The following is a 19,095-nucleotide window of genomic DNA, read 5'->3' on the forward strand; positions in this document are numbered from 1 at the left end:
GGACACGGTTCATGCTCTGATGACTTTTGACAGGTTTAGTAGCAGTGATAGTTGAACAGAATTCTGAGGCTGAAGCTCCTTGATACTCTGTGTTCTACACAGTCCCATGGTAGCTTTTACATGAAGGGGTTGGAGTTGAACTAAACAGAAACTCCTGATGGCTGATGGCTTGATAGTGGCCATGTTGAAGCAGCAGCTCACTATAATGGAAATGAGTGGAGAGCAGCCAGATTTTGCAGCACCGAAGGGTTTGACACCCCTGCCCAGTGTTCAGCAGTGAGAGGTAGCAACAGTAGACCAAGGGGAACAGGACAGTATCACTGTAGTTCATCCACTGTGATGCAAAGTGTCAACTATACCACACACTTCTCCTTGATCTACTGTTTGTACATGTATGTTTCTGTGCTCTGCTGTTTTTGCCTCCTGCATATCCATGAGCTTAATTATTGTATGTGTATTTATTTATTTATTTTTAAATGGGGTCTTTTTCTGAAAGTGTTGATGAAAGGTGAGGGCCAGTCAGGCACAGAGGCAGCTCAAGTATGAGGGTCTCCCATCATAGCTCTGTGAGACTGATCAAATTACCTGTGAACTCCCAGAGCAGTATAGTTTTCTATGAAGACAGCAGGCTTCTGAGGTAAAAATTATCATTTGAAACAGTAAGCAGCATTCAAACACAGACTGTGGGTTAATTGAAAGGTAGACATCCATAACATTTACCAGTTAATCTATAGCTTTGGCCACAAATTTTCAATACATCCTTTAATTAAACCATAAATTCTGAGATAAAACTATTAAAAAAATTAAGTAGACAAGCATTTCAGCTAATGCTTTTAGTCTTAAGGTCTGTGTTTAAAATATCTACAGCTATGGCCAAAGGTTTTGCATCACCCTATAGAATGAACAAGTTTTGCTTGTCGAACAAAACCTGCTGAATAATGTTATGTTAACATATTGAATTACATACCGCTTTGTAGCTTTCCATATATACTTAATGAAAAATTGAAAAAAATGACATTTTGAAATCTAACATGAAATACTGTACTACTATTATGGCTTTGTGTAGACGTTTGCGATATCATTTTGTAGTTTTTTTGATTACATGATGTTAAATAAAATATCTAAATTATGTTCATACATTTTTTTTCAATCTTAAAAAGAATAGCTGATGCAAAACTTTTGGCCACAGCTGTATGTGAAAACTTGCATTTTGTAGTTACCTGTACATTCCATAGAATACAGCTTTGGGAAATTCGGTTACTCTTTAAATCTAAAATGCCCAGTTTTTCACAAGGTCAGTGTAGTTCTCCCCATGGCTCTCCAGGCAAGAGACTCTGCACTACCAGAATTTGATTGTTTCAAACTTGAGCAATCCTTTATTAGGGGAGTCACCAAAGACATTGTGCTCTGTGGCCCCTATTGTATATAATTTTTTTTAATTCTATTATGCACCCCATTTTTATGAAGAGAACATAAAAATGAGTCTACGTGACTTTCAAATTGAGTATTTCATATTGTGGTGAACGCTTGGGTTAAATAAATGATTGGGTACTCTAAATACAGAAAAAAAAATCATGTGATTCTTTAAAAGGACTGGAGGTCAAAGGCTGTGTTATTTGCACAATATACAACACAAGGACGACATGAGTTACAGCCCTTTGGGGTATAAGGATCTTGGAAAAATACAAACTAGCTCATTTTTACTGTTGAGATTAAATGTCTGCTGCTGTCCTAATAAATAGTCACTAAAAGGCTGATAGTCAGTATATAGCCATCATCAGAAGACGTTTAATGACTTAAAGATACACATAGTAATGGTGCAAACCCAACTTTGAATAGTTGAAATATCTTGCAATAATAATAAATGAAATGAAACAGATCTATCTATCTATCTATCTATCTATCTATCTATCTATCTTTCTATCTATCTATCTATCTATCACATGGCCTGGAAAAATAACAACCTCTGATTGGTTAACCTCTGAACAGCATCACATGACCATGCATATACAGACGTGCTCAAATTTGTTGGTACCCCTCCACAAAAAACGAAGAATGCACAATTTTCTCTGGAATAACTTGAAACTGACATAAGTAATTGGCATCCGCCATTGTTTATTCCATATTTAATAGAAATCAGACTTTGCTTTTGATTTTTTATTCAACATAATATTGTAAATAAGAAAACAAATGAAAATGGCATGGACAAAAGTGATGGGACCGCTAACCTAATATTTTGTTGCACAACCTTTAGAGGCAATCACTGCAATCAAATGTTTTCTGTAGCTCTCAATGAGACTTCTGCATCTGTTAACAGGTAGTTTGGCCCACTCTTCCTGAGCAAACTACTCCAGCTGTCTCAGGTTTGATGGGTGCCTTCTCCAGACTGCAAGTTTCAGCTCTTTCCATAGATGTTCGATAGGATTCAGATCAGGACTCATAGAAGGCCACTTCAGAATAGTCCAATGTTTTGTTCTTATCCATTCTTGGGTGCTTTTAGCTGTGTGTTTTGGGTCATTATCCTGTTGGAGGACCCATGACCTGCGACTGAGACAGAGCTTTCTGACACTGGGCAGTACGTTTCGCTCCAGAATGCCTTGATAGTCTTGAGATTTCATTGTGCCCTGCACAGATTCAAGGCACCCTGTGCCAGGCGCAGCAAAGCAGCCCCAAAACATAACCGAGCCTCCTCCATGTTTCACTGTAGGTATTGTGTTCTTTTCTTTGAAAGCTTCATTTTTTCGTCTGTGAACATAGAGCTGATGTGACTTGCCAAAAAGCTCCAGTTTTGACTCATCTGTCCAAAGGACATTCTCCCAGAAGGATTGTGGCTTGTCAATATGCATTTTAGCAAATTCCAGTCGGGCTTTTTTATGTTTTTCTTTCAAAAGTGGAGTCCTCCTGGGTCTTCTTCCATGGAGCCCACTTTCGCTCAAAAAGCGACGGATGGTGCGATCAGAAACTGACGTACCTTCACCTTGGAGTTCAGCTTGTATCTCTTTGGCAGTTATCCTTGGTTCTTTTTCTACCATTTGCACTATCCTTCTGTTCAATCTGGGGTCGATTTTCCTCTTGAGGCCGCGCCCAGGGAGGTTGGCTACAGTTCCATGGACCTTAAACTTCTTAATAATATTTGCAACTGTTGTACAGGAACATCAAGCTGCTTGGAGATGGTCTTGTAGCCTTTACCTTTACCATGCTTGTCTATTATTTTCTTTCTGATCTCCTCAGACAACTCTCTCCTTTGCTTTCTCTGGTCCATGTTCAGTGTGGTGCACACAATGGTACCAAACAGCACAGTGACTACTTTTCTCCATTTAAATAGGCTGAATGACTGATTACAAGATTGGAGACATGTGTGATACTAATTAAGGAAACTAATTAGTTTGAAATATCTCTATAATCCAATTATTTATTATCTTTTCTAAGGGGTACCAACAAATGTGTCCAGGCCATTTTAGAATATCTTTGTAGAATAAGCAATAATTCATCTCTTTTCACAGCTTCTTTGCTTTATTCTATGACATACCAAAGGCATGCAAGTATACATGATAAAATAGCTTTTAATTTCATCACTTTTCAGGAGGAATGAAGCATTATTTCAATGAGCTGTAAGGGTACCAACAAATTTGAGCACGTCTGTATGTGTATATATATATATATATATATATATATATATATATATATATATATATATATATATATATATAGTGTATACCATGGCTTGCATACTATTGAGCTGCTTCACACCGAATAAATCACTATGCACCACTGCATTCTAAATTCCATGACAAACTGCCATTTTATTTGTTATTAGTTACAAAACCACTACCAAAAATGAGTGACATTCCACCTATTTCCTTTAATATATTTGTGGATGAAAACAGATAACTGGTACAACACCAACTTGCTGAGTGAAGACAGTAGTCCTCCTGAAATAAAATAAAAAATCAAACATAAGTGCACCAGCAACTACCAAGAGTAGACACATAACAGTAGATGAGGAACAGCTAAATGAAATAGAAGAAAACAAAGATTGAAAAAACGACAGCATGGGCTGTTAATGTACTTAAAGACTGGCTTAAAGAAAAAAATATGCTTCCTTCATTTTAAGTTAATAAGTCCAAAAAATCTCAACAACATTAAAGGGGATTTTATGCCAGTGCAAGAAGTTCAACTGGCGACCTGTATTCAGTCTCCAGTTTTATAACATTGAGCTGGACTAAATAGATATTTTAACAGTAGAAGTGTTAACATCTCTGCTGACAGCGAGTTTAAAACCAGCAATAATTTACTCCTGTCAGTCATGAAAACTTTTAGAAAAGCAGGTATATCTGGCTTCAGCATCCATCACAGCTGCTCTCCTGCCTTCTCAGTGTTATTTGAAACCACCCAAACCATCAACATCAACATCATTAGCTTGTGCTCAGTCCTCTAGTTTCAAGATGCCATTTTTGATGCACAAATTCACATTTTAAATTTATTTTTAAAACGTGAACAATAAATTAAATTAACTTACATGAAAAGACTATATTACACTGAGAATGTATACACAATATAAGTTTCTGGTTTGGTCTTAATTTAAAATGTGTTTTAATTATTGTAATTTTTTTAATTCCCTCACATAAAAGGTAGCCGCAGTATAAACCACTTTGGGCTGTGTGGTTCAGATGATATATACCACCCCAGGTGTGGTATATGGAAACCGCACAGCCCGTCATGGTTTATACCTTGCATATATAAGTGCACTTGCAGTCATTCGGCAGGACAGTGCATTTACTGACATCATTCATATGTGTAAATATCCAACTTCATCTCTGTCTACTCATATAAGACATCTACCCTTTTCTCCTCTAAGAGATAGTGGTGTCACCATGGTGACAATGCCAGGTGTACAGACAGACCACATGATACAAACAGCCTGAGGCGCTGAGTGACAGCACATGGGAAGTGGCTGTTTGTGACACAGACAGTGTCCCTTGCTGAATAGCTCATGCGACTGCCCCCTACCACTGTCATTGTTGTTCTGCAGCTGTCCTCTGCTCTTCACGCTGCTGTGAGGGACTTGCTTTTGCAGTTTGCTGCTTCTTTTTTAGGGGGGTTGGGTGCTGTCTGCCATTCTTTCAATCAATGTATCTCCATAGCGATTTATCCTGGCATGGCCTTTTCTAGGTCTACATCATTAACCAAACATATTGCTCCTAATTCTCAAACCAACCCAATCTGTACAGTGTAAAAGTCACTCTTCATCCCAATCGTACAGCAGAGGAGCTGCTGTAGCACCAATAACTTGCTATTCCTGAGTCTCTTTTAAATCTGTCGTTCTCCTTGACCTCTACTTTATAACTGGTCAGGATTTTTGAGCTAATAACTTTATCTACTGTACTCTGGCCATGCTAAAGAGAGACGTATGATGGCATGGTTATTGTTGAAAATAATCACGAACCTTAGTGTCCAGTGACAGCAGTGGCGACGTTTGTCCCGCAATGGCCTCATGCAAAGCTCAGTTCTGGAGCCCCTATTCCATATTCTTACCAGTAATAAGAAGCTACGATACCATGACTTTCACAGGGCAACAACAACACTATTAAATGTATTGTATTTTACTATAACAATTGTAGAAGAACACTCACAGAGACAGTTAGAAATGAACCTTTCATGCTTTCGCAGTGGCAAAGTCCACAACTATACCTAAAGAATCAAGTTTCTGGCAAATATGGTGAACAATCGATATCTGCCCTAGTCCAGTCAAACGTCCCAGCGATATTGTAGAAAGTAAATCTTTTTTCATTAATTTCATGTTCAGGCAAGAAAAGCTTCTCTCCCCTGACGCTATTGCGACAGGCACAGTCAAAAGCAGATGCAAGTCAATATGTCCCAGCAAATTTCCCTTGTAGATGCAGTTGAGTATCACAAGAGGCGAGGACAATACATTGGCTGGAAACGCATTTACCATATTTTAACTTGTTTCCAGGTTCATTCAAACACGCAGCCCTGTGCGAGTCAGACACTTATTGGTTCATACTTCTGTCGCAGACGAATGCGATACGTCAGGTGCAGAATGCTATAAAAGCTGTGCAGCTTTACTATTTGTTGTACGAAGGACGCATCGTGCCGCCCTTTTCACTGCGCAGACTGCATTCGTGGAATTGGAAAAATTGACATTTTAGGAGATGTGCTGGGTTTGTACCTGTTGTACAAAAGGTTTAAAAAAAATCAAAAGCGACTTTGTTGGTACATCCTTCCCAGGGCCGGATTAACCCATAGGCTAATAAGGCTATAGCCTTACGGCCTCATATTTTGTAGGTCCTCCATTCCATATTGAAGTAACAGCTGAGCGACGGTAGCACGGTCATCGGAAATTTTTTGTCATTAGATAATGCTTTGAACAAATTTACGACATTAGTGACACAAATTGTAGCACCCTCGTGGTCAGTTAGTAAACTACTCACTTAGTCTTTAGCCTTCACTAGTTGAACACTGTCTGCGGCAGCGACCCATTTTTCAAGCCTTTTCAATCTTGACTCTGTCTGCATTTTTATTTCCTTTATTTTAGCGATCTCTTGCTTCGTTGTATATAGTGGTATTTATTTATAGTTTATTGTATAGACATTTTACATTCTAAAGATTTTATTTAACCGTATTTGTAATCATAATTTTGGACCTTGTGGCTAGACTAATCCATTCTTCGGAAAGCAAGGTAAATTTCCATGTTTTTATAATGTTTATTTTAAGATTTTCGAATCTTTATGTAAAAGTTAACGATTACTATAATAAACCATTTAATAGTTTTTAGTTTTATGAAAAAAAATAAAATCAACATGATTTTCTAACAAGTAAATCGCCGGAAAATGCCGTGATCAAAAGTTGTAGATCTTATAAAGTTTAATATTTTACGATATTTTCAATTTTTGTGTAGGACTAACCGTTTTCAAGGAAATTGTGATTGAGATTTTCATAGCTGTGTGCATAATACCTGTATTGCTCTTTAGCCTACATAAAATTTAGTTTGTCTGAAGAAATTAGTGTAGTGAGTGATTTATGTTTGATTAATTTACCTTGAGTCGAATAAATTTGTTAATTTTACATATGTAAATAAATAAATATGTTTGACTTTTTTTGCAATCTGTAATACATACTTAGGCTTTTCCCTCCTATTAGCCTTCGGCCCCTCATAACCTTAATCCAGCCCTGATCCTTCCTCTCAACCAACAGAGAATCAGAAGGGGAGAAGTTTATACATTAATTAGAGAGCTGCGGGTATGTGACAATTAGAGATGTTTTAGGTATGATCTGTTACAGATTGGGACCATTGCTTCAACGCAAAAATACACATGCAATGCCATTGACACCTGCAGAATGACTGTACATAGCAACTGGCAATTCCCAGCAAAGTGTGGCCATGAGCTTCCAACCACTCTTAAGGGTTTTCTTGCTCTTCACAAATCTATTCCTCAGTTTTCTCCATCAGGCTTTATATTCTCTCCAGTCCTTTTCTGAATAATAAACACCAATGCTGTTTCTATTATTTGGGCAGGTCTATATATTCTAGTCTTGCTCCATGATGGTTACCAGCGTACGACCATGCAGAAAATGTTGAAATTTTTCAACATCATCCGACCCCATGCGATTTCAGGTGCATGGAAAAGGCTGTATGGCTTCCCAAAAAAGACGCACATCGCAAGGGTGTGGATGACATAATACAGACCTGTCACACAGGGTTGGAGACTCTACCCTGACCAGAGATTATGTCGGAGTCTGTTTTTAATTAATTAATTTTTTCTGTGCGACGGTACTGTTTAAAAAAAAAAAGAAAAAAAAACTGGTGAGTGCTAATTGGTGTTGAACAAGGCTAGTGTGTAGACAACTCTTTCCCTTTCTCCCCTTCAGTTGCTTCAAAATGTAAAATCCAAACTTACAATATGAGGAATATCATTTTGTTTTCCAAAAAACATTAAAATGACAAATTTAGAAATAAATAATAAAAATAGGTTTAGAATATACCCAAATCAATATTACAACCATGAGCAGTATTGATTGCTGTAGTAATAGTAGTAAAAGGATTGAATGGGATAGAATAGGATAGGATAGGATAGTATTTGATAAAGGTGACTACTAGATGTCTTCAATAATAATAATAATAATAATAATAATAATAATAATAACTAGTAGTTGTAGCATGTTACACTCCTGGTGGGCTTGGCAGGTTGTGACAGAATGTGCGGTGGGTTTCATAAACATTTGTTTTGAGACCTTTCGATGGACACAAGGATGATAGCTTTTCTTTGCTATTGATATCATACTTAAGTACTTTACACATTTTTCCACCTGTAGATACACTGCAAGTTTGTGCATGTTTTACAATCATATCCACGGTATCTTCATACCCGAATCCACCACACTGAAAGTGAACTCTCTGAGAAACCAGCTCTGAAGCTGGAGCAGCCAGAGTGTGCTCTGAGCGCTCCGAAAGTCATCTCCTCTGAGTTTTCAAACAACACCAAAAAGCACTCCAGGAGTTTACTAACGGTCAGCGTGCGCTCTGACTCTCTGAGATTGAGTTTACTGCGTTCAAAAAGAAAACAGAACAGGGAAATAATGGGAGAGCTGCATTTTATTTATTTTTTGGTCTTAATTGTACAGTAAACTCCCTGAAATATTTGAAAACAAATGAGAAACCACTGGGGCTTGGTTTAATTTTCATATTCATTTATTTAGTATCATCTGTATTTTTCATTAGTGAATTTTCTTTGATCCCTTTCCCTCCATGTTGGCTACAGGCTCACGGCTAGCTGTTTTATAACCTCTTTGGGTTTCACAATAAACCCAAGGACTTGGAAACCTGGAATACTTTGTGAAGGAAAGGAGTGTGTCGCAAAGCTGAAACCCTGTAGATTTATGGCTCTCATAATAAGAATACAAAAATCATTCAAAACTTTGTAGCTTCCTATAATTCCAGCTGTGCTGTGCTAGCAATCAGCTTCCCAGGATCCCTGCTCGGTGAGCTCAAGACTTCAAGGCAAAATAACCTTAAGACAAACTAAGTGGCTACATGCCAGTATTAAATCCCATGACCTATACCCACTTAGTGTTGACAGAAACCTTTTTTGCCACACATATTTTAGCATTGAATGCCCATCAACCATATGGTGTACTGTTCCTAGGGGTAGATTTAGTACTAACAACTCACAGCTGGAGTATAAAACAAAAAAAAAAAACAACATCCTCTGGTGACATTGTACTAATTGATAAAGACGTGCCTCAGTAGTTAATTCAGAAAGTATTTGTTTCACATGAAATGTGGTGCCCTGATCGATTCAAGTCTGAGGATTTGATTCCGTTGAACCAAACACAACTTTATTTATTCCTTTTGACTTTTTTTTTTGCATTTAATATAACCACATTTGTAGGGTCAGAAGATGGTTTATTTGTATGACATCTGTGTTTAAACTTTTTAAGCAGCTTCAATTAGAAATTAAACATTTATTTCAAGTTTGAGCTAAAATAAACCCAGAACTATTTCAAAAGAAAACACGAGTCAAAGGATTTCATGCAATGTCAATATTTCCCAATTATATCAAAATACTCTTCTTGTCAAAACGTTGCTCTCAATTAAAACTAGCAGTAAGTTTCTTTTATAGTATTTCTGAAAAATAATCAAAATGGGTTCAAATGTACTCAAACTCATTGAAAAACTGAAAGAGCAATGCAATCAGAATACAGCTTTGGCCAAAAGTTTAATATCACCTAGAATTTCAGGATTGAAACATAATAAAAATAAAAAATAAATGTATGAACATAATTTAGATATTTTATTTAACATCATGTAATCAAAGAAACTACACAATGATATCACAAAAGTCTACCGAAAGCCATAATAGTACATAATTTCATGTTACATTTCAAAATGTCACATTTTTCAGTTTTTGTCAGTTTTACGTTAAGTATATGGAAAACTATGCAGTATGTAATTCAATATGTTAATGTAACATTATTTAACAGGTTTCAAATGACTTTATGAAGCAAAATTAGTTAATTCTATAAGGTGATGCAAAACTTTTGACCATGGCTATATTCTCAAGATAGGACATGGTATTTACAAACTGCACATTTGGATACATTTAGTACAATGGATAATTTTCTGGAAACCTTCTTGATTTCTTAGAGGCTGATTTTAAGTGTTTCCTAACCAAAGCAATTTTATTTGTTGTTTGTCGTGATACATGTGATTTTTCTTCCATGATCTAAACCTATTTAATGGGTCATATTTGCTTTTCAGTTTGGCTTTCCATTGGGTAAATGTTTCTTTGTTGATTAATTGCAGTTTCTTATTTAATCAAGCTCCCATAAACATTGCGGCCAAATTGTCCATCTATTGCTGGTAATGTATTGTGACCAATCAGTGTAACAAATGGTGTTGGGTGAGTTCTGTTAAATTTCAAAGTCAACCTTCACTATGTGATAATTAAACTAATAAATAACTTTATAAACTCGAGAACTATTTAATTCAGATGTATTCTGCAAGGGTTTGAGAAAACAATAACAAATCCCTAAAGGACATTTTTTCCCCATGTTGTCACTTATTCAGAATAGAAAAGTGTTATTTAATCATTTTTTCACAATATTGCAAATGTATACGTTTGTATGGCTTTTGTTAGCTTTCTATAGCAGTGATTTAATCACATCATAATTTATAATCCAGCAGTGGTTACTGGTTTCTTTGAGCCAGGAGATTATGGGTTCGATTGCCAGCCAGACTGGATTCTGTCCACTTGATAGTAGTCAAAAGTGAGTGCCGTGGGGCAGGCTGGCTGCTGTTTTTTGGAAGGTAGTTAAATTTGGCATGAAAACCACAGCTAGCTGCATGCTGGGAAGAAGATGGATGCCAGCAAAATAGCAGGCCCCTGTAGAAGCACAGCCTATTTCCAATATGCTTTGCCTTAGATCATCATACTGCAAATACTGTGCACCACTGCTCAGTTATACAAAAAGATAGGGTGCCAGACATGTCACAGAGTTACAAAAATAATACTTTTGCTGTAAAAAAAAAAAAAAAAAAATGAGATCATTGACTTATCACATGTACATTGCATATTTCTGTTCTTTTGAAACTTCTGCCATACCCTTGGAAACCATTAAAATGTGATATGGTTATATCTATTTCCCTCTATTGCAGGACTCTATTTTGTCTATGTGTTTGTCTATCTGCCATACAGATATGAAAGGTATTTAAGGCTATAGTGGAAAGAAAGTCACATACAGTGAATGGTAATACACAAATAAATATTTTTCACTTTCCACTCAACCCTGAAAATCAACATTCCAAGTATTTTTCAACAAACCCTTTTAAAGAAAGAGAATAGTCTGCCAGAACTTTTGTACTGTGTAAATTTCATTTGTCTTGAAAAGATACATATCTTTTAAAAAATATTTTAATATGCATTTTAGTAAATGTGGGAAGCCCACAAGGCCATTCCTACTGATTCCCATTGAGTATTAAAAGTTTAGAACACACATAGTTTTGAAGCTAGGATGATTTAAATATTATTATTTTTTTATCACAAAACCTTATGGTTCACAGTTTATTCCCATTTTCTTTTTTAACCCACTGCAAATTATGTGAAACAAAGGAAAAAAAAAACACTTACAATTAAATATGCAATCTTTTCCTTCCCGACAAATAAATATACAATTCATCTCAATAATGACTGCTTTAAAAATCTAGATTACATTTTGACTTTGAGAATTTGTTTGCACATAAAGCTTTTATTGATAGTGAATGTTCCAAACCACGACGACTAACCCCCTTCAACAAAAATGCCCCGACTTGACAGAGCCAGAAATTGATTTACATTGTCCAAACTCAGAATTGTCTCTTTCAATTAAGAGCCTATCAAGAAGCAATCTGGAAGCCATTACTCAGTAAGTCCTCATGGTAATTGCTTGCAGCTGAGAATCTCTGCCTCAGTAACACATGAATAAAGGGAAACTCAGTTAGCAACAAGTGCAATTGATTCCATTCCGAATTCCCCTGGTGTGCTGCCATGTTTGGCCTGCACAAGAGGAAACAAGGTTTTCTTGGGCCAGGAAATGAATTGGCAGACACAGGATGGTTTGTGCGCTGTTCTCCTTCATTTTCATCTGGTCCTTGTTAAAGCTGAGACTATGGGGCTCCTGCTCTTGTCAGTTATTTTCCTCAGAATCAACAAAAGTGCAACAACTTTAAATAAAGTTAAGAGTTCAGGAAAGCTGGTTGCTGCATTACAACACAACCTTACATTATTAAGGGTGCCATGCAATTACCATTTACCAATAATGGCCTCCAGGTTTAACCTACAGGAGATCTGAGCAGTTATACGCTGTTGTGGTTGTGGTATTCAGTCACATATTTACAAATCTATGAATATTTGAAATTCAATTGGGTTATTCTAATATTTTATCTATAAATCATTTGCATGGAACATACGACAGTATTCGAAAATTACCAAACAGCAACACGTATTATGTCAGTAGTCGTGAGTACAGTCTATGTTCTTGTGATTTATAGTAAGTTTATACGTCCTGTGCAGGGTCTCTCTTATTTTAACAGAAATCATTTCACACAGGTAGAGCAGCCAGAATATACAGTAGTACCCAAACTTCACAAGACACCCTACACACAATAGTACCATATAATATAGGTTGCTATGCCTAATAATGCTTTTGAATTCCAAACCATTAATGACGTACATACATACATACATACATATATATATATATATATATATATATATATATATATATATATATATATATATATATATATATATATATACATATATATATATATATATAGTGAATATTGTGAAACAGGAAAAATATCTGGACTTCATATTTTTTTCAATTCTTCCATTCCCCATTGTTCTTGTTATTTAAATTACATATGATAAATGTGTCTGGAAAATTTCAGAGTTCCAATAACTCAAGGCTTTTGACAGCAACTAACTACTAGGTTGATGTAGGAACACCCTAACGATGCAGTCAATTAGATATTTTTATTCAATTGCTCACTGCAACTGCCTTTGGGAGGTCCTTCAGATGAGGTATTGCACTTCAGCAGATATGTCCTGTTAAAGATTTAGTATAGAAGTTTAACCTTCATAGTCTTTTTCAACTATAAACAATGGTGAAGTTTTCATGCATGTTTTTTTTAGCTCGAGACATTTGCTGGAGAAAAATGACTCCTGTAAAATGCTTTTTTGGGTTTCCATTCGCTCAGTTTATTTTACTCAAGTAAACCGGGCTTTTCACCCAACGTCATGCAAATGAATGAGAAAGGTGGGGGTTGACATGTAAATTAGCTATGCGTAAAGTACCTGTGCTGTTTTTGAAGATTACTAGTGAAATGTTGTGAAAATGTTGTTTCCATGTGCAGAGAACCAGTACACCAGTGAATCTAAGCTGCTGTAATAAAGCAAAATACCTTGTGCCTGGTTGGTTAATAATGTGTTTTACTGCTCTTGCCCAAATTGTTTTTCAAATGTCATTAGTGGGGTGTCATGTGGTTAGTAGGGAACACTGTTTCAACTAATTTATCTTACGACTCATTAATTAAAAATGAGCATGAGAAAGCCAGTTGACGCAGGCAGTAGGTAAAGGACAAACACTTGCAGGTTCGGGTCGGGTTGCAGGTCTTATTAAACTCGGATCTGGTCGGGTCGCGGGTAAGAAGATGGTGTTGCAGCCGGTTGCGGGTTCGGGTTGGGTCCTGTAGTAGCAGGTCCAGGTCAGAAGCGGGTCCTAAAAATCGGACCAGCACAGGACTCTGCCACCAAGCTTTGGAATAGATCAGAGTTGCCCAAAGAAGTTAATAATGCAGTGTGACAGGGTGGCATCACAGCCCATGCTGGCTAACGGCAGGAAATAGATTCAGAGACAGAAAGCTGCAGTTAAAGGGCTGTTACACACTTTATTAAACAAAATAACACAAAACATAGGAACAAACAAAACACGGCATGGAGGCCAAAATAAAGGTTCAAACAAAAGAACAAAACACTTGTAGGCTGGGCATTAGCCTTCACTACCAAACTGAATCAGTACAAAAATCATAGCACAAACTCCTCCACCAAACAAAGGATTTCTAGCTCTTTTATACATGTGGCCACTCCCCAATTAGGACCAATTTGAGAAGATCAGAAACAGCACAGCAAGGTCCAATGCATCTTATTGTTAGAACATATGGATGTGATACTAGCATATCAGTAAAGAGGCTTTGGACTTCTGTAGGGCCGCAGAGAGCCGTCATGGGCCCCGGGGAAGGATTTGTTGGCTTTACACTTCTGCCGTAGTCTTGTGATAGACTGATTATAATTCAAGGTGAAAGGAGGTTGTGTGGCCACCCTCACAAAGCTGACAGTTCTGCATTGGCAGCAGTGTGGAGTAGTGGTTAGGGCTCTGGACTCTTGACCGGAGGGTTGTGGGTTCAATCCCCAGTGGGGGACACTGCTGTTGTACCCTTGAGCAACCCTTTACCTAGATTGCTCTAGTAATAACCCAACTGTATAAATGGGTAATTGTATGTAAAAATAATGTGATATCTGTAAAAAAAAAAAAAAAAAGTGTGAAATAATGTATAATGTGATATGTTGTAACAATTGTAAGTCGCCCTGGATAAGGGCGTCTGCTAAGAAATAAATAATAATAATAATAATAATTATCAAACACAATAGGCTTTCACTGGAGACTGGGTATTGGTGCTGCATTACCCCCTAACCAATAAGAAAGCAATGTCCCTCCTTAGAAAGGTCAAATTATATGGTTTGGTAGTATGGACAAGACTGCATTGTGACTGTCAGTGCTGTTAATAAATATATTTCTTCTGGCAATGGTTCTGTCAGCATGGACCCCAGATAGATCATAAGAAAGCCAGGACCAGTAAGCTTCTAGTGTTTGGAAGAATAATAAAGCATATTTTCATTCATCAAAATAAACGCAACTGCGTTGGCAGGAACATGTTATCGTCCAATGCCGCATGTTAAATCTGCAAATACTGATATGCCAAGATAACTAAATCTACTACAACTCAACTGAAAACTTTGTTTTAGTAAACTTGAAGATAAAATAGTTGTTGTTTTTGGTAGTTACAATTTTATCCAAGAGATACATTGATAATGCAATAACATGTGCTTGTAGTGAGGTCATGCCATTCTATTTTTCCTTCCTAAAGTTGCTATGAAACATTCTCATAATTATCTCTGCCTTATCAGAACTTTCTTGGCATTTGTTCGACATAGGCTGAGCAAATACTGAGCCAATGCCACTGTACTGTCCAGATAATGGAAAGCCCCATCCTCCATTGTTTGACAATGCTAACAGACAAAGGAAAGCCCCATCCTCCATTGGTTGACACTGCTAATAAACAAAGGAAAGCCCCACCCTCCATTGGCTGACAGTGGGAACAGATAATGGAAAGCACACCCTCCATTAGTTGATAGGGCTGATGAGCAAGGGGGTGGAGAAGCAACCAGCAGTGTAAATGTAGCTTTTTTCTGATCATACCAGACAGTCTCACTGTTTCTGGTTGTAATGTAGTTTGTATTCTCAAAACAGTCCATAAACCCTAGTGGTGAGCCTACAGTTCACTGTAGCGAGCAGGCATTAATTGACTTCCCCATTAAACCAAGATTCTCTTCAGTGCTGTACCAGCCATATTGAGGTTGTCATGATATCCTCAACACTTAGCTATTTCCTCATGTATTTTTCTGATTCTAAAATGGCTTTGGTTTTACTGTTTTAACCTTGAATGGAACAGCATGTCAAAGAGTGCCATTCAAAAACAAAAAAAAAAAATCAAATGATAAAACTGGCAACAATTTCTTTGACTGGAAATCTTTTTTCTCTAACCTATTCAAAGCCAATTCGAATCCAGTCCTCTACATACTGATGTGCAGTATTTAAGATGGTAACATTTGAACTCTAAAGCCTCGGACACACATGAGTGGCGCGGCACCGCTTGCAGGGAGTGAAGCGGGGCGACGCGCAGCTATACCACTTTGCTTGGTGCACACACATCAACGTTGTGAAGCGGCGATTAAAAAAAAGAAAGACAGCCCAGCACTGTACAACAACCCAAAAATGTATATCATTCTTGAACTTTTACTGCTTGAACCCAGAGTGAACGACCATGTCCATCTCCAGAAATGTTTATCAGGATCTAATGTTATAAGTTTCCATATCAGAACACCACTCAGAAATATTTGCCTTTTTATTTACCTAAGGATATGTATGTAAAATATGATATTTATTTTGGGATACAACGTGAAAGTCTTTTTCTACAAAGAAACAGCAAGTATATATCCAGCACAGCACTTAACAAGACTGGACTGTGCTACTGTATCTGTAGTTATACATTGTATAGGAGCTGCTATTATTGTTGAAGCTGACACCCTGGGATCCTTCAAGAAGCTGCTTGATGAGATTCTGGGATAAATAAGCTACCAACAACCAAACGAGCAAGATGGGCAGAATGGCCTCCTCTCGTTTGTGAACTTTCTTATGTTCTTAAGGAAAAAAGGGATCACATTCTTTGCAATTGTATACACAATAATCAGTCGGCTGGCAACTGGTTAATTACTTGACGTGGATATCTGAGAAATTATACAGAATGTCAATTAATGGTTTTAATGCGTGGTGTAAGTGGTTAGTATTTGTTTTGGATCATTCAATAGACCCAAAACCAACGTACTTGAACTTCTTTATTAATCAAATAGCTCGGGATGCTGAGAAACTTCAGCTATCAGTAGCTCCTCCATGTTGATGGATATTCGAGTTCATGAAGACATGACGTATCCCTCACCATGGACCTGTTTGGCTAGTCCCAGATTTGTAGCGGCGGGGAAAATGTTTGAGCAGCAAAATACCGCTCAGTGAGCGGTATTTTGCCGTCCTAAAATTCTGCCGCTGCAACACTTTTCCACAACATCATTTTTTCCGTCAACGTGTGTTCACTCTAATTGAAATAAAAGGTGAGCGATATGTGCTGCATTTTGCCGCTCCCCGCTAGCGGTGCCGCGCCCCTCATGTGTCTTCTAGGCTTAAAGGGGCGTTCACACCGGACGCGGTGTGGCAAAAGCAATTGTTTTCAGTGAAGGCGGCAGAGGGAAGCGACTACCAGCAGCCAATCAGGGGAAAGTAGGCGGCTTCTTTGCGAGGAAGAAATAATAAATACATAAAACGGAGATAAAGCTTGTGGTTCTGATTTCAGATTTTCCAGCGTTGTACAATACAACATTAAGTAGGTTTGAAATCTGCCTTCATCAAACCGGAGCGTCTGTATCAGCCCATGATATTGCCGTACCTTTTTCTTTTCTTGAGGATGTCATGGACCCACAGCGATCTTACAATTTTTGTCTTTCTCTGGTAGAGCAGGGCGATCGTAATTCTCTTTTTTTTTTTTTTTTTTGCTGTTCATTGTCCCAGGTATTGTGTTGTCTGATGCACAGTACCACTGATTGTTGCCGCTTTTACAGTTTTCCCCCTGTGACAGGCTGGACGAGTGGTCTGACGTCAGGCAGAAGCAGGAAGGAAAAAATACTGACACCAGGGACTGCAGTTTTTAAAGAAAGACGCGGCTGGCTGCTGTTTTTATTAACAAATAACAAAAAGAAATAAAATATTTTAACAAAAAGAAACTTGCTCACAGAGCGAAAATAAAACAGGTAAACAAAACAAAATCACAAACACAAAATATAACACAACACAGGTCAGGCTGGACAGATTGCCTTCACTGTTCCTATGTCCTAAATAAAGTTTCGTTTTTTTAGTTTTTTTTTCTCACGCTCCTCTTGCTCTCTCCTCTCTAACACCCACCAAGCTGGAGAGCTGCAACCTTTTTATATCATGGCCGAGGGGTTTAACTAATTAGTAATCATCCTATTACACCTCGGCCACAATCTGCACGGGTTTATTGTGCAACTGCCGGCTAGATTAACAACGCACTAGCCGACAGCCACACATTACCACAAAGAAAAACAAAAACACATGGCACTTCGCCGTCACTAAATTTAAATACAATACGATAATAATAATAATAATAATAATAATAATAATAATAATAATAATAATAATAATAATACAAAATAACACAGGGGCGGAGGGGGACCCCGTTCTAAAATAAAATAAACAAATCAATGTACAGGGCACCTCGCCCTGTTACACCCCCCCAAAAGTTTGATATGATGGGATGGCAGTAGTTGCATTTTTTAATCATTTGTAATGCTCAGTAATATCAATGCATAATGCCTTTAACTCACACTCTCAATTTTTAAAAGCAACATGTTTTTATTTTATTTTAAACAACACAATTGCCTGATATTTTGGGTAATTGTGGTGGGATTATGATGGTGTGGGAGGATTATGATGGTGTGTGTGGTGGGTTAAATACGGTTTTATAAACAAATATATAATGTTTCGCTCCTCATTACTTGAAATATTTTTTTTTACTAAGCTTTGTGTCTTCTGTATAAAAAGAGTTTTCCCTTCCCACTGGCATTTACTGTTTATTGCTTGTACATGCAGCTGTGACGTAACAACAGACCGCCCGCTGAGTTTCCCCCGCCGCTCCCCTGTCACGTTCGGTGTGAACAGTGGTCTGCAGCGACTGCAGAGCGGTGCACAAGGAGGCGGCATGCGGGCCGCATCCGGTGTATACGCCCCTTAAGGAAAGTCTGTTTAACACTTGGCCTTAGGATTAGACAATTTAAGTGACAAGTTTGCTAAATACATACCCCACCTCCACCCCCAGGAATTGTTTAGACTTCCCAAAACTCCCCAAACCCTCTGGTAAGTTGCAGTAAATACTGACTAAGAGGAAGATCTTTTGTTCATTGTTTTATTTGTAGAGATTTTCATTACAGAACAGACAGTAATACATGTACAGTACAGTGGTGTCCATTAGGTTACAGGAATCTACTGGAAACCCATTGGACCAGTGAAAGAGGTTAGCATGGAAGACATGAGCTCAGTCTCTAGACAGGTTTTACTTAGTCTTCATGTGAGACACAAAAGTACTGCTGTGAAGCCTGGCCACCTATCCAGACATGAGCTCAGTTCTGCTTT

Source organism: Acipenser ruthenus, chromosome 3, assembly GCF_902713425.1.
Source record: "Acipenser ruthenus chromosome 3, fAciRut3.2 maternal haplotype, whole genome shotgun sequence".
NCBI classification, from domain to species: domain Eukaryota; kingdom Metazoa; phylum Chordata; class Actinopteri; order Acipenseriformes; family Acipenseridae; genus Acipenser; species Acipenser ruthenus.